At 40.0% G+C, this 15,385-nt stretch overlaps 1 protein-coding gene across 2 annotated transcripts in view; it reads right to left on the bottom strand.

Annotated features, from left to right (window-relative positions):
• foxn2a (forkhead box N2a) overlaps positions 1–15,168 on the bottom strand; it is a 92,378-nt gene extending 77,210 nt beyond the window's left edge. Inside the window, exon 1 of one of the 2 annotated variants that reach the window (XM_034184511.1) lies at positions 14,998–15,168. The gene's annotated coding sequence lies outside the window, so the exon portion shown is untranslated. The remainder of the gene's footprint in view (positions 1–14,997) is intronic. The other variant, XM_034184510.1, reaches the window with a different exon arrangement.
• Between the last annotated feature and the right edge of the window lie 217 nt (positions 15,169–15,385).

The raw sequence follows: 15,385 nt of genomic DNA, 5'->3' as shown, positions 1-15,385 counted from the left end.
ACTCCCTTTTAACAGGAAGAAACCTCCAGCAGAACCAGGCTCAGGGAGGGGCAGTCTTCTGCTGGGACTGGTTGGGGCTGAGGGAGAGAACCAGGAAAAAGACATGCTGTGGAGGGGAGCAGAGATCGATCACTAATGATTAAATGCAGAGTGGTGCATACAGAGCAAAAAGAGAAAGAAACAGTGCATCATGGGAACCCCCCAGCAGTCTACGTCTATAGCAGCATAACTAAGGGATGGTTCAGGGTCACCTGATCCAGCCCTAACTATAAGCTTTAGCAAAAAGGAAAGTTTTAAGCCTAATCTTAAAAGTAGAGAGGGTGTCTGTCTCCCTGATCTGAATTGGGAGCTGGTTCCACAGGAGAGGAGCCTGAAAGCTGAAGGCTCTGCCTCCCATTCTACTCTTACAAACCCTAGGAACTACAAGTAAGCCTGCAGTCTGAGAGCGAAGCGCTCTACTGGGGTGATATGGTACTACGAGGTCCCTAAGATAAGATGGGACCTGATTATTCAAAACCTTATAAGTAAGAAGAAGAATTTTAAATTCTATTCTAGAATTAACAGGAAGCCAATGAAGAGAGGCCAATATGGGTGAGATATGCTCTCTCCTTCTAGTCCCCGTCAGTACTCTAGCTGCAGCATTTTGAATTAACTGAAGGCTTTTTAGGGAACTTTTAGGACAACCTGATAATAATGAATTACAATAGTCCAGCCTAGAGGAAATAAATGCATGAATTAGTTTTTCAGCATCACTCTGAGACAAGACCTTTCTGATTTTAGAGATATTGCGTAAATGCAAAAAGACAGTCCTACATATTTGTTTAATATGCGCTTTGAATGACATATCAATCAATCAATCAATTTTTTTATATAGCGCCAAATCACAACAAACAGTTGCCCCAAGGCGCTTTATATTGTAAGGCAAGGCCATACAATAATTATGTAAAACCCCAACGGTCAAAACGACCCCCTGTGAGCAAGCACTTGGCTACAGTGGGAAGGAAAAACTCCCTTTTAACAGGAAGAAACCTCCAGCAGAACCAGGCTCAGGGAGGGGCAGTCTTCTGCTGGGACTGGTTGGGGCTGAGGGAGAGAACCAAGAAAAAGACATGCTGTGGAGGGGAGCAGAGATCGATCACTAATGATTAAATGCAGAGTGGTGCATACAGAGCAAAAAGAGAAAGAAACAGTGCATCATGGGAACCCCCCAGCAGTCTACGTCTATAGCAGCATAACTAAGGGATGGTTCAGGGTCACCTGATCCAGCCCTAACTATAAGCTTTAGCAAAAAGGAAAGTTTTAAGCCTAATCTTAAAAGTAGAGAGGGTGTCTGTCTCCCTGATCTGAATTGGGAGCTGGTTCCACAGGAGAGGAGCCTGAAAGCTGAAGGCTCTGCCTCCCATTCTACTCTTACAAACCCCAGGAACCACAAGTAAGCCTGCAGTCTGAGAGCGAAGCGCTCTATTGGGGTGATATGGTACTATGAGGTCCCTAAGATAAGATGGGACCTGATTATTCAAAACCTTATAAGTAAGAAGAAGAATTTTAAATTCTATTCTAGAATTAACAGGAAGCCAATGAAGAGAGGCCAATATGGGTGAGATATGCTCTCTCCTTCTAGTCCCCGTCAGTACTCTAGCTGCAGCATTTTGAATTAACTGAAGGCTTTTTAGGGAACTTTTAGGACAACCTGATAATAATGAATTACAATAGTCCAGCCTAGAGGAAATAAATGCATGAATTAGTTTTTCAGCATCACTCTGAGACAAGACCTTTCTGATTTTAGAGATATTGCGTAAATGCAAAAAAGCAGTCCTACATATTTGTTTAATATGCGCTTTGAATGACATATCCTGATCAAAAATGACTCCAAGATTTCTCACAGTATTACTAGAGGTCAGGGTAATGCCATCCAGAGTAAGGATCTGGTTAGACACCATGTTTCTAAGATTTGTGGGGCCAAGTACAATAACTTCAGTTTTATCTGAGTTTAAAAGCAGGAAATTAGAGGTCATCCATGTCTTTATGTCTGTAAGACAATCCTGCAGTTTAGCTAATTGGTGTGTGTCCTCTGGCTTCATGGATAGATAAAGCTGGGTATCATCTGCGTAACAATGAAAATTTAAGCAATACCGTCTAATAATACTGCCTAAGGGAAGCATGTATAAAGTAAATAAAATTGGTCCTAGCACAGAACCTTGTGGAACTCCATAATTAACTTTAGTCTGTGAAGAAGATTCCCCATTTACATGAACAAATTGTAATCTATTAGACAAATATGATTCAAACCACCGCAGCGCAGTGCCTTTAATACCTATGGCATGCTCTAATCTCTGTAATAAAATTTTATGGTCAACAGTATCAAAAGCAGCACTGAGGTCTAACAGAACAAGCACAGAGATGAGTCCACTGTCCGAGGCCATAAGAAGATCATTTGTAACCTTCACTAATGCTGTTTCTGTACTATGATGAATTCTAAAACCTGACTGAAACTCTTCAAATAGACCATTCCTCTGCAGATGATCAGTTAGCTGTTTTACAACTACCCTTTCAAGAATTTTTGAGAGAAAAGGAAGGTTGGAGATTGGCCTATAATTAGCTAAGATAGCTGGGTCAAGTGATGGCTTTTTAAGTAATGGTTTAATTACTGCCACCTTAAAAGCCTGTGGTACATAGCCAACTAACAAAGATAGATTGATCATATTTAAGATCGAAGCATTAAATAATGGTAGGGCTTCCTTGAGCAGCCTGGTAGGAATGGGGTCTAATAAACATGTTGATGGTTTGGATGAAGTAACTAATGAGAATAACTCAGACAGAACAATCGGAGAGAAAGAGTCTAACCAAATACCGGCATCACTGAAAGCAGCCAAAGATAACGATACGTCTTTGGGATGGTTATGAGTAATTTTTTCTCTAATAGTTAAAATTTTGTTAGCAAAGAAAGTCATGAAGTCATTACTAGTTAAAGTTAATGGAATACTCAGCTCAATAGAGCTCTGACTCTTTGTCAGCCTGGCTACAGTGCTGAAAAGAAACCTGGGGTTGTTCTTATTTTCTTCAATTAGTGATGAGTAGAAAGATGTCCTAGCTTTATGGAGGGCTTTTTTATAGAGCAACAGACTCTTTTTCCAGGCTAAGTGAAGATCTTCTAAATTAGTGAGACGCCATTTCCTCTCCAACTTACGGGTTATCTGCTTTAAGCTACGAGTTTGTGAGTTATACCACGGAGTCAGACACTTCTGATTTAAAGCTCTCTTTTTCAGAGGAGCTACAGCATCCAAAGTTGTCTTCAATGAGGATGTAAAACTATTGACGAGATACTCTATCTCCCTTACAGAGTTTAGGTAGCTACTCTGCACTGTGTTGGTATATGGCATTAGAGAACATAAAGAAGGAATCATATCCTTAAACCTAGTTACAGCGCTTTCTGAAAGACTTCTAGTGTAATGAAACTTATTCCCCACTGCTGGGTAGTCCATCAGAGTAAATGTAAATGTTATTAAGAAATGATCAGACAGAAGGGAGTTTTCAGGGAATACTGTTAAGTCTTCTATTTCCATACCATAAGTCAGAACAAGATCTAAGATATGATTAAAGTGGTGGGTGGACTCATTTACTTTTTGAGCAAAGCCAATAGAGTCTAATAATAGATTAAATGCAGTGTTGAGGCTGTCATTCTCAGCATCTGTGTGGATGTTAAAATCGCCCACTATACATATCCTGATCAAAAATGACTCCAAGATTTCTCACAGTATTACTAGAGGTCAGGGTAATGCCATCCAGAGTAAGGATCTGGTTAGACACCATGTTTCTAAGATTTGTGGGGCCAAGTACAATAACTTCAGTTTTATCTGAGTTTAAAAGCAGGAAATTAGAGGTCATCCATGTCTTTATGTCTGTAAGACAATCCTGCAGTTTAGCTAATTGGTGTGTGTCCTCTGGCTTCATGGATAGATAAAGCTGGGTATCATCTGCGTAACAATGAAAATTTAAGCAATACCGTCTAATAATACTGCCTAAGGGAAGCATGTATAAAGTGAATAAAATTGGTCCTAGCACAGAACCTTGTGGAACTCCATAATTAACTTTAGTCTGTGAAGAAGATTCCCCATTTACATGAACAAATTGTAATCTATTAGACAAATATGATTCAAACCACCGCAGCGCAGTGCCTTTAATACCTATGGCATGCTCTAATCTCTGTAATAAAATTTTATGGTCAACAGTATCAAAAGCAGCACTGAGGTCTAACAGAACAAGCACAGAGATGAGTCCACTGTCCGAGGCCATAAGAAGATCATTTGTAACCTTCACTAATGCTGTTTCTGTACTATGATGAATTCTAAAACCTGACTGAAACTCTTCAAATAGACCATTCCTCTGCAGATGATCAGTTAGCTGTTTTACAACTACCCTTTCAAGAATTTTTGAGAGAAAAGGAAGGTTGGAGATTGGCCTATAATTAGCTAAGATAGCTGGGTCAAGTGATGGCCAAACGTGCCGCAAGACAAAAAGTAGATCCTTCCGTATAAGACAAGAAAAAGGTGCAGATGCAAACTGACGTAAATCCACAAATTACAGTTGGCGGGCGCAATGCATGCTGGGATAGTGTCTTTTCCCTGACGTCTCGGCAGCGTCCCGGATGTGATGACAGTTTTGCGGAGGACTAAATTTTAGCTGTAAATTTGTCATTTTTAAATGAAGATTTCTCCGTTGAATGACAGATCTGGGCTTGCAGATTTACTTTACTACATTCAGAAGGATCTTATGTGTAAATATAAGTCATTTTTTGGTCCAAAGATCTGACTGCATTTATTTCAATGCAGGTCTACTTTAACGATTCCCTTATCGGTCCTTCAGAGTGGCCGTTGTTTTTGGGGGTGTTTGTCGGGAAAAATAATTTCTCTACAGTGATTACAGACCCAGCAGCGGGTCTGTAATCAACTTTTCTGCAGCGCGGCTTTGCTTTGTACCTTGAACCAATCGAAGCAGTGATTCGCAGATCGAATCAGTGCTTCGATCATTGCTTCGTTGATTAATTTTTTCTTTCGCTTTCCCCCCGCTAAAACCATAAAGAGCATATGGCTGTGAGCATTATTTACCTTTTTATGTTAAACCGACCTGTTATGGTTTTCTGAAACAGTTGATAGATGTATTTTAGAACTTAAAAACGGGACCGATGATAACATGTTAGCATGTCTATGGCATTTTCAATGTTAAGTTAGCATTAAGCAGTTGCAGCTGTCAAGCGTTTGTTGTTGTAAAAGAGTCAAATGTATTACAAATTGTAATATTTTTTAAATTGATTTTTGTTTATATATTAATAATAATAGCAAGCACAACAATAATAGTAATAATAACTAATCTAATGATTATATACAATTTTAGAGAAAGAGACAAAAAGAACCTGAATAAACATAAACACAACAGAAAATATAAAACCAACTAACAATGAACATACATAAATAAATAAATACATACATACATACATACAGAAATAAATAAGTGTTTTCTGTGAACACCTAGTGACTCTTACACCTCCATTTCATCCCTGTCTTATTTAAGTTTAATGACAGTTTGTTTCGGTCAAACCATATTTTCAATGTGTTAATTTCTTCAGTGATTTCCTCCAGAACTATCTGCCAAACTACAAAACTGCTGCATCCTAGTAAGAGCAGAATACTACTGAAATGAATTTGAATTAAGTTTTTTTTTTCTCTCACCAAAATGGATGCTGCACTCACTGCAGTTTATTGTCTGGAATAGTCCCAGATTGCATTTCAGAGCTTCTAGAATTCAAACATTTTCGTGCAGGTGGTAATTTGGGGTTTCAGCTTTTTTTGTTTTTCACCACTTTCATCCCTGAATATGTGAAATCGTGAGTCACTTTTGTGCGGATTAAAGTCACTAACTGGGACTCCTGTCTTGTTGCAAGAAAGAGACGAGAATCGTCCTCCGTTCTGTTCACACAGCTCCAAACGCTGTGTGGCTCTCTGCCGAGTCAAGATAGAACGATAGAATCCAGTTGGAATTAATAACTTCAAAGCGAAACACTGTTTTGTTTATTTTTATTTATGTCCAGAGATCAAGGATACAGTGACCAATTTCATATATATTTACTTTAAGACTCAATGAAATACATAGAAAACCTGTAAAGCCTACTTTTAGTACAAAATTCACAAGAGGTATCGATAAGGGAATTGATAAAGAATCCGATCGATAAGCAGAATCGATAATGGCATCGATATCAATAAAATCTTATCAATACCCATCCCTAGTTATTACTATTTGATAAGACCACATATTCACATTAGACTGTTACTGTTCTCTCTCTACATTTGTCTAAACATTTGACTTCAGCAACTTGCGCTTTTACAACAACTGAGAGTGTCTAAAAATAAAACTAGCACGTTGCCCTTGGGGATCCATGGGCTCTAGATTGGTTAGCGTTTATACAACCCCTGGCAAAAATTATGGAATCACCGGCCTCGGAGAATGTTCATTCAGTTGCTTAATTTTGTAGAAAAAAAGCAGATCACAGACATGACACAAAACTAAAGTCATTTCAAATGGCAACTTTCTGGCTTTAAGAAACACTATAAGAAATCAGGAAAAATAATGGTGGCAGTCAGTAACAGTTATTTTTTTAGACCAAGCAGAGGGAAAAAAATATGGACTCACTCAATTCTGAGGAAAAAAATTATGGAATCACCCTGTAAATTTTCATCCCCAAAACTAACACCTGCATCAAATCAGATTTGCTCGTTAGTCTGCATCTAAAAAGGAGTGATCACACCTTGGAGAGCTGTTGCACCAAGTGGACTGACATAAATCATGGCTCCAACACGAGAGATGTCAACTGAAACAAAGAAGAGGATTATCAAACTCTTAAAAGAAGGTAAATCATCACACAATGTTGCAAAAGATGTTGGTTGTTCACAGTCAGCTGTGTCTAAACTCTGGACCAAATGCAAACAACATGGGAAGGTTGTTAAAGGCAAACATACTGGTAGACCAAGGAAGACATCAAAGTGTCAAGACAGAAAACTTAAAGCAATATGTCTCAAAAAATTTTATTACAGAGATTAGAGCATGCGGTGGTTTGAATCATATTTATCTAATAGATTACAATTTGTTCATGTAAATGGAGAATCTTCTTCACAGACTAAGGTTAATTATGGAGTTCCACAAGGTTCTGTGGTAGGACCAATTTTATTCACTTTATACATGTTTCCCTTAGGCAGTATTATTAGACAGCATTGCTTAAATTTTCATTGTTACGCAGATGATACCCAGCTTTATCTATCCATGAAGCCAGAGGACACACACCAATTAGCTAAATTGCAGGATTGTCTTACAGACATAAAGACATGGATGACCTCTAATTTCCTGCTTTTAAACTCAGATAAAACTGAAGTTATTGTACTTGGCCCCACAAATCTTAGAAACATGGTGTCTAACCAGATCCTTACTCTGGATGGCATTACCCTGACCTCTAGTAATACTGTGAGAAATCTTGGAGTCATTTTTGATCAGGATATGTCATTCAATGCACATATTAAACAAATATGTAGGACTGCTTTTTTGCATTTGCACAATATCTCTAAAATTAGAAAGGTCTTGTCTCAGAGTGATGCTGAAAAACTAATTCATGCATTTATTTCCTCTAGGCTGGACTATTGTAATTCATTATTATCAGGTTGTCCTAAAAGTTCCCTGAAAAGCCTTCAGTTAATTCAAAATGCTGCAGCTAGAGTACTGACAGGGACTAGAAGGAGAGAGCATATCTCACCCATATTGGCCTCTCTTCATTGGCTTCCTGTTAATTCTAGAATAGAATTTAAAATTCTTCTTCTTACTTATAAGGTTTTGAATAACCAGGTCCCATCTTATCTTCCCAATAGAGCGCTTCGCTCTCAGACTGCAGGCTTACTTGTAGTTCCTAGGGTTTGTAAGAGTAGAATGGGAGGCAGAGCCTTCAGCTTTCAGGCTCCTCTCCTGTGGAACTAGCTCCCAATTCAGATCAGGGAGACATACACCCTCTCTACTTTTAAGATTAGGCTTAAAACTTTCCTTTTTGCTAAAGCTTATAGTTAGGGCTGGATCGGGTGACCCTGAACCATCCCTTAGTTATGCTGCTATAGACTTAGACTGCTGGGGGGGGTTCCCATGATGCACTGAATGTTTCTTTCACTTTTTGCTCTGTATGCACCACTCTGCATTTAATCATTAGTGATTGATCTCTGCTCCCCTCCACAGCTTTTTTCTGGTTCTCTCCCTCAGCCCCAACCAGTCCCAGCAGAAGACTGCCCCTCCCTGAGCCTGGTTCTGCTGGAGGTTTCTTCCTGTTAAAAGGGAGTTTTTCCTTCCCACTGTCGCCAAGTGCTTGCTCACAGGGGGTCGTTTTGACCGTTGGGGTTTTTCCGTAATTATTGTATGGCCTTGCCTTACAATATAAAGCGCCTGTTTGTTGTGATTTGGCGCTATATAAATAAAATTGATTTGATTTGAAAAATCGAAAATGCACAACAAAACAAATGAGGAACAAATGGGAGGAAACTGGAGTCAACGTCTGTGACCGAACTGTAAGAAACCGCCTAAAGGAAATGGGATTTACATACAGAAAAGCTAAACGAAAGGCATCATTAACACCTAAACAGAAAAAAACAAGGTTACAATGGGCTAAGGAAAAGCAATCGTGGACTGTGGATGACTGGATGAAAGTCATATTCAGTGATGAATCTCGAATCTGCATTGGGCAAGGTGATGATGCTGGAACTTTTGTTTGGTGCCGTTCCAATGAGATTTATAAAGATGACTGCCTGAAGAGAACATGTAAATTTCCACAGTCATTGATGATATGGGGCTGCATGTCAGGTAAAGGCACTGGGGAGATGGCTGTCATTACATCATCAATAAATGCACACGTTTGGACACTTTTCTTATCCCATCAATTGAAAGGATGTTTGGGGATGATGAAATCATTTTTCAAGATGATAATGCATCTTGCCATAGAGCAAAAACTGTGAAAACATTCCTTGCAAAAAGACACATAGGGTCAACGCCATGGCCTGCAAATAGTCCGGATCTTAATCCAATTGAAAATCTTTGGTGGAAGTTGAAGAAATGGTCCATGACAAGGCTCCAACCTGCAAAGCTGATCTGGCAACAGCAATCAGAGAAAGTTGGAGCCAGATTGATGAAGAGTACTGTTTGTCACTCATTAAGTCCATGCCCCAGAGACTGCAAGCTGTTATAAAAGCCAGAGGTGGTGCAACAAAATAGTAGTGATGTGTTGGAGCGTTCTTTTGTTTTCCATGAGTCCATAATTTTTTCCTCAGAATTGAGTGATTCCATATTTTTTTCCCTATGCTTGGTCTAAAAAAGTAACCGTTACTGACTGCCACATTTTTTTTTTCCTGATTTCTTATAGTGTTTCTTAAAGCCAGAAAGTTGCCATTTGAAATGACTTTAGTTTTGTGTCATGTCTGTGATCTGCTTTTTTTCTACAAAATTAAACAACTGAATGAACATCCTCCGAGGCCGGTGATTCCATAATTTTTGCCAGGGGTTGTAAAATAGGTAGCTGACATTTTTCAAGAGTGGTAATAAATTGGGCAAAGTTCCTATAATGAGTTGGAATGGCGTGCAAGTCCAGGATGTTTTTAGAACCTTATCGACATTAGCAATTTTTTGAAGAACTCAGGCCTTTTTCCCCCTGTTAATTCCGTAATTTTTTAACGATAAATTTCCATCTTAATGTATTTATACGAGGTCTGTCAATAACGTATAGGTCCTTTTTATTTTTTTCAAAAACTATATGGATTTCATTCATATGTTTTTACGTCAGACATGCTTGAACGCTCGTGCGCATGTGTGAGTTTTTCCACGCCTGTCGGTGACGTCATTCGCCTGTGAGCACTCCTTGTGGGAGGAGTCGTCCAGCCCCTCGTCGGAATTCCTTTGTCTGAGAAGTTGCTGAGAGACTGGCGCTTTGTTTGATCAAAAATTTTTCTAAACCTGTGAGACACATCGAAGTGGACACGGTTTGAAAAATTAAGCTGGTTTTCGGTGAAAATTTTAACTGCTGATGAGAGATTTTGAGGTGATACTGTCGCTTTAAGGACTTCCCACGGTGCGAGACGTCGCGCAGCGCTCTCAGGCGCCGTCGTCAGCCTGTTTCAAGCTGAAAACCTCCACATTTCAGGCTCTATTGATCCAGGACGTCGTGAGAGAACAGAGAAGTTTCAGAAGAAGTCGGTTTCAGCATTTTATCCGGATATTCCACTGTTAAAGCAGATTTTTTTAATGAAAGACGTGCGGACGGATTGCAGCGTCGGCTCGCAGCCGCTGCGACGCTCCGCCACAGGAAAAACACCTCTGTTGGAAGCCTTAAGGACAAGTTGGAACATGTCCAGCTGTTAAACAATTTCTCATATACTCACTCCACTGAAAGCCATCAAAAGCCGCCTGGATTTTACAAATGGTTATCAACACGGAGGTGTTTTTCCTGTGCCGCCGCACCGCGCCGGCTGCGTCCCGACGAGCGGACCCGTCCGCACGTCTTTCATTAAAAAAATCTCCTTTAACAGTGGAATATCCGGATAAAATGCTGAAACCGACTTCTTCTGAAACTTCTCTGTTCTCTCACGACGTCCTGGATCAATAGAGCCTGAAATGTGGAGGTTTTCAGCTTGAAACAGGCTGACGACGGCGCCTGAGAGCGCTACGCGACGTCTCACACCGTGGGAAGTCCTTAAAGCGACAGTATCACCTCAAAATCAGCCGTTAAAATTTTCACCGAAAACCAGCTTAATTTTTCGAACCGTGTCCACTTCGATGTGCCTTACAGGTTTAGAAAAAATTTTGATCAAACAAAGCGCCAGTCTCTCAGCAACTTCTCAGACAAAGGAATTCCGACGAGGGGCTGGACGACTCCTCCCACAAGGAGTGCTCACAGGCAAATGACGTCACCGACAGACGTGGAAAAACTCACGCATGCGCACGAGGGTTCAAGCATGTCTGACGTAAAAACATATGAATGAAATCCATATAGTTTTTGAAGAAAAAAAAAAAAGGACCTATACTTTATTGACAGCCCTCGTAAATTGCTTAGGTTCTTGTTATCATATACACACTATAATTTTTTTCATTAGTATTTGTATTTTATTTTTACTTATAACTCCACATTACCTGGAGAAATGTGGCAGGGCTGTGGTTTGAACTGGAAACCTTCCGCACTGAAACCAAGCGCACTAACCACTAGCCAAACAGAGTGCCATACTGTTAGTATTTCTTCATAACTGATAAAGTCCAAGACATATTCAGTGCCTTGGAAATCTTCATGTAGCCATCCCCTGACTTGTCTGATGAAAACTGGGGATAAAACTGATTATTTACAGATATTATACCACAGGGGCCCATTACTTATGCAACCCATCATCTTGGCTTTTATATTTTAATTAAAATTGCATCAAACTGTAGAGATTTGTTTTGAGTTTGAGTTTAAGGAAGACAATTTTAGAAACTCTCATATGGTTGACAAGCCTGATTTACTTTTGTATCTGAAATAGCATAAACAAATTCAAATGTGTGAAATACCAAGGGGCCCAATACTTTTGGAGGGCACTGTAGCTCAAAGCCATCTGTTCATTTCAACTTTTTCCCTTCAAGGGAACAATTTATTAATCTTTTCCAGACAAGGCAATTTTGACCTTATTAGCAATGTGATATTATGAATCCCCTATTTAAAGTAGAGCCGACTGATATATATCGGCCGGCCGATATTATCGGCCGATATAAGCCCTATTCAAAGTACTGACTATCGGCCGAAATTTTACCGACAGAACACCGATAATTTCTCATAAACAGAATAGTTACTGAAATAATGTTTGTGTTGGTAATGTAAAATGTCCTTGCACCATTTGTCCAGTAGATGGAGCTCTGACTCCATTCAACTGAGAGCTGCTTACACCCCTGCTTAAATGTGTTCATCACCGGCCCCCATAGTTGCCGTCACACTGCACTGATAGGCTGACAAAAGCATACAAGTAAGTTTATAAGGATGATGTTTGTAATAACTTTGTGATTACATTCACCCCACATTTCTCCCGTTTCAGTTCAACTCAGTTTGATTAACTCAGTTTATGTAGTAATCTGTCAAATGTGCTTCATTACGTCGGTCACACTTTTTATTAAGCCCACGTTGTGTAGACCTTATTTCTAGCATGAAAAAAATTAATTTACTGCTAAGAGGTTGAAACATTCAGATTCACTGGTCGTCCGGAAGGGTTCTGGCAATTAGTGCCGTTCACCATTAACCCTCTGGGGCCGACGCCGTCGTATACAATGGCTGGGACCAAGCTTTAGTAATGAATTGTAAATAACTTGTAAATTGTATTTCAGCTTTTAGCTCATACCTTTTTTGTTAAGGGTCCAAAAAGAACATTTTATTCATTTAAAAAAAAAAGTAATAATAATAATATCGGCTGATTTATCGGCTATCGGCAAATCAGCCGATTTATCGATTATCTGCATTTTTTTCATCCAAATATCGTTATCGGCATCTGCCTCAAAAAAATCCATATCGGTCGGGCTCTAATTTAAAGGCTAATAAATAAAATTATAGCTGTGCCAAAGAAAGTAATGTTTGTGACTTAAACCTTAACAAAACCCAAAGACCATACACTTTTAATTATCAAATCTACAGTACCATTCTGGGGCGGGGGATTTGAAATCTAAGAAATGCAATAACTTATTTGGGCTGTGAAGTATTTAACCTGTAGATATCAGTACTCTTGGGTGAGCTGTTAAATGGAGCTTCAAGTAAAGATTTGCTGAAGCAAATGGCTGGGAGATGAGTTGGCAACGCTTTATCTTGCCATATCAGATACTGCTCTGTGACAATTTTTTTTCTTCAGCTTTCTCTTTATTGCCAATGAGAAAGGTGTGCTCTGGTGATGTATCCATAGCTGCACTACAGGTGTTAGCAAGACTCCACTACCGCTGGTTGACAATACCCACACAGCAAAGGAAGATTCAAACACAACCGACTTTCAGATCAATTACAGTTTTATTCAGATATGATCTGCAAGCTGGCTTGAAGGAAACTAGCTTCCAATGTTCACTTTTCCTTGCTGTTGTCTTTTCAAAAGTGAAATCAAGCTTGACCATTCACAATCCACCTTTCCAATAGTTGCAATATTAGCATGTATGCATGCTGGGGCTCTATATGTTTTCTCAAAACTCTGCACGATACATACTGTTGTACCTCCAATACTCCATACTTATAATGATACATTTTTATGCACTTAATACTGTTTATACATTATTATAACTGCATGCATAATCTGTATTGTGTGGTGTCTGTGGTAGAGAAGCTTGAATCTTTGACTGGACTGGGTTGCTTGACTCTTCTCTACAAGAGTCAAGACAGAAGTCAGACTACCAGAGCAAGAATTTTAGCTGAGGAAGCTTCTGCGATTTGAAGCGAAATGTCCTCGCATCAAGCAACCCAGTCCAGTCGAAGATTCAAGCTTCTCTACTATGGAAACCACCTGGACAACTGAGAGCCTACACAGAAACGTGGTGTCTGTGCATAACCTAGTGTGTTCTATTAGAGCATTTTCACTTGCTCTTTGCATTTTGAAAATACGGGCACGGACAGTAGACGATAACCTCTGCTTTGAACTTGATCTTAGACCTGTGACCTTGACACGACCTGGTCGGTGAGACAACTGTCCACTGAGTTTATCCACCAAGTTTGAACAAAACTTCTTTTTGCCTTTTGAAGATATCACTATGGACGGACAAACAAACAAGACATATGCGGCCATTACAATCGCCTCTGTCTGCTTAGCACAGCAAGACTAAAAATGGGAAAATGGCAAAAATGGCCATGGGCAATAATGTCAGCTTGCAATAATCTCATACACCTCACAGTGTGTGTTTGTGAGTGGTGGTGGTGGCGGTGGGGGGTAATCTCATCACTTTTACCAAATATACACGTGGGCCTTTGAGAGAACAATATAAAGTCCAGTTCAACAAATGACAATGACAGGTAGCAGGTAGAGTACAGGGGCAGGTTACACCAAACAGGCATGGAATAACAGCAGATATACTAAATTCGGGTTAAACAGTGACACCCCCACCCCCATACACTCTGACATTGTTTGTAGAGCACTCTGTATCTGGGACAATTTTGTGATAACCCATTACATCATGTGCTTTAGCCAGTCGGTGTACCTTCTCAGCTTCTGGAACTGCCAATACACAATGTGAAATATTCAACTAGTTGTAAGTTTGAGATCATTCTAATTCTTTAAAAGGCATCAAAACACCACTGTCCTTAGTCAAATGTACTTTAAAGACAAGAACCACCACATGCCACAAAAAGACAACCGTCAAAGAGATGTAATACTTCACACAACATACTGACAGAGAATGTTAGATAATATTAACAAACAGTATAACCACAACCAGACACATAATAAAGAGTTACACAATAAGACTGTAATGTTGTTCAACACTTTCCCACAGACGGGACTCGTCAAGCCGTAACTTAATGAGATTTTCGTTTCATTTAGGATAAGTTTACTTTTGCTGTACCACGACGCAAAGTAGCGTTAGCAAACGCTGGGTGTACTCAGTGAAGGGAAGCACCAGCTAGCGTTAGCCGAGTCGTTTCCAGTGAGCTATCAAGATATAGTCTACTTTGACATATTTTACGATAAACAGTCCGAGGCGCTATAAATATCCTCGCGTTCAGCTGAAGATCAGAAGCTAACAACACGAAGTACAAGGCAGCGTTAGCTAGCCGCGGCCACATGCTGTCGCTTCATCTGCCATGCTGTGGCTTCTCCAAGTCACTTCACCACATTTTACTTTTCGCTTCTTGCGACACATTTCTCCCCAACATTCCTCCCTCAGAGGAAAATAAAATAAAAAAAATAATTTAAAACAACAACACACATTATGACGCTTGTGAATACTCACAAACATGCAGGACGTGCGTCGAAGCGGTTTAAAAGCCACAGCAGTGTTCGCAGTTTGTTCAGGCGTCTGTCACACAATGTCAGAGATCAGATCAGCAGCTGCTTCCTCCATGCACGCAGCGCGCGGATCACACAGCGCACGGCAACGCTACCAAACCCCTCGCCGTCGTCATGGCAACAAACCCATGTCAGCCAATCAAAAGCCCGTCCCCTCCTATCTCCCCTGGCAACTGCCGCAGCGCAGTAGCCGCGCGAACGCGCACGCCATCCTATTTTGTTTGGTGCCGATGTGGAATTGCTTTCACTTTTTCTGCCAGTGGTGGGGTGTCTTTTTTAGACAGTTAGCATTAGTGGAAAAATTAATAACTTGCCATATGATATACTGACAG

The sequence above is a fragment of the Thalassophryne amazonica genome, chromosome 13 (genome assembly GCF_902500255.1).
Source record: "Thalassophryne amazonica chromosome 13, fThaAma1.1, whole genome shotgun sequence".
NCBI lineage: Eukaryota > Metazoa > Chordata > Actinopteri > Batrachoidiformes > Batrachoididae > Thalassophryne > Thalassophryne amazonica.
The sequence above is the reverse complement of the archived record's forward strand: the minus strand, read 5'-3'. Positions and strand labels throughout refer to the sequence as shown.